Genomic DNA, 2,248 nt, shown 5'->3' with positions numbered 1-2,248 from the left:
GAAAGACAAATACGGGCCAACAACTGTATTGGGTTGCCGTCATACCAAACACACTGAACCCATCGGTGCTGATGCCGACTCGAGGATGCCTCGACTCTGCCGCTTTGTCAGCATGTAATTCATCAAACTTTTTCCACGCAACACCATCCGATGTGTGTACCATCATCAGATTACCATCTGCATCTAGTTCGGTTCTTTTGCCTGTTTTGTGCCATGTCATCTGTCTGGTCGTCTCTTCGACCATGAAAAGACGTTGAAGCCTTGGTACGATTGGCATATACCGAAGAACACTAACAGGGATTTTGGTTTGTGTCTTCTCACCCATACCGTTGTCTACCCCAATATACCTGGAACACTTGCAAATGGGACAATAGTTCAAGTCCGCATAGTCAAGCCTAAATAAGGCACATCCTTTCTCACAGGCATGTATCTTCTCATAGGGCATCTTCAGTGCACGGAGGATTTTGTCCGACTGGTACAGGTTTGCATGCATTACATGGCCTTTGGGTAGAAAGCATCCAAGTACTATCATAATTGCGTCATAGCATTCTCTGCCCAAGTTGAACTGAGCCTTCAAAGCCATTACTTGTGAGATGGCATCCAACTGACAAAGCTCATTGTGCTCGTGGAGCGGACGTTTTGAAGACTCCAACATTTCATTGAAGGCCTTTGCAGATTCCTCCATCTCCTCGTCCGAATCCCGAGCATCATCATAGTCTTGCACCATGTTTTCCATCCCGGTACCATGCTCGTCGGTGCGACGATGATCCACCTCAGCTCGGTCACGTTGGACAGACTCACCATGAAATGTCCACACCGTATAATCGGGCGTAAAACCATTCTTCTGCAGGTGTTTACCCATTTCAGCCTCTGTCCTCTTTTCCCAATTGCCGCATCGGAAACAGGGGCACCAAGTTTTCCTCTGGCCATTTGCAAATGCGGCTTGCACAAACCCCTTGGTTTTTGTGAACCATTCAACGCTCCATTTGTTCTGACCAGTGTGACCAGTATACATCCACGCACGATCACTCATCTTGACTTTCAGAGCTACTGGACACACAACAATTATATATATAATTCACCATGTATATATCCATCAGTTGATCTACTTTGTCAATTTTATCACGTCCATGCAACCTACACTCTAATAGGTAATGATAGGTCCTAATCCCACCCGAGTATGTGTAGATTGGGTTCATTTTCCCAAGCTATGCTCCGGATCCGACGCAAAATTTCGGCAGCACCTCCCCGCAATAAACAGAGAGGATGTGTACCCGGAGAACAACAGGGGAGGCACTGACGAAATTTATGCGTCGGATCCGGAGCAAAGCATATGGGAAAACGAACCCAATCTACACATACTCGGGCTGTCCATGATAGCGTTGGACAATTCGAAAGAATCAAGGTTATAAATATGCAAATGCATGCATATTTATAACTATGATGCTTTCGAACGGGAGACACATATTGGTTACACATACTGATGATTCAAGACACATATATAGCTAGCTACCAAATTTCATGTCATTTGTGCAAATAATTAATGGGGGAGAAGGACATGTCATTTGTGCTCACCCACGAACGAAGGGGCGGAGCTCGTCAAACGCACGGCGAGGTCGTCGAACACCAAACCTCGCAGCGATGAAACAACTGCACATTTAAATCTACCCGATCAACACAATTATATATGATGTTTTTCATAACAAAATCGAAAAGTATATGACCTAACTAATAATTCACAAATATATAACCCCGTCGGCCTTTGGAAGGCCAAAGAGCACCTTTTCGGGAGGTTTAGGGGGTCGGGGTGTCATGTCGGTGTCGGGGTGCTGTTTCGGGGTTAGGGTGTCGTGTCGGGGTCGGGGTGTCGGGGTGTGGTGTCGCGGTCTGTGTGTCGGGGTGTGGTGTCGGGGTCAGGGTGTCGGGGTCAGGTGTCGGGGTGTGGTGTCAGGGTCAGGGTGTCGGGGTTAGTGGTTGGGGTGTTTCCTTCTATCCTTCTTCTTCTTTCCTTCTCTTCTTCTTCTTTTTTCTTCTTCTTTCCTTTCTTCTTCTTCTTCTATCCTTCTTCTTCTTTCCTTTCTTCTTCTTCTTCTTCTTTCCTTTCTTCTTCTTTCCTTTCTTCTTCTTCTTCTTTTTTCATCTTTTTTCTACTTCTTTTACTTCTTTTCTTTTCTTCTATTCTTCTTCTTTTACTTCTTCTACTTCTTTTCTTCTTCTTCTTTTTCATCTTTTTTCTACTTCTTTTCTT

Source organism: Triticum dicoccoides, chromosome 3B (assembly GCF_002162155.2).
Source record: "Triticum dicoccoides isolate Atlit2015 ecotype Zavitan chromosome 3B, WEW_v2.0, whole genome shotgun sequence".
NCBI classification, from domain to species: domain Eukaryota; kingdom Viridiplantae; phylum Streptophyta; class Magnoliopsida; order Poales; family Poaceae; genus Triticum; species Triticum dicoccoides.
The sequence above is the reverse complement of the archived record's forward strand: the minus strand, read 5'-3'. Positions refer to the sequence as shown.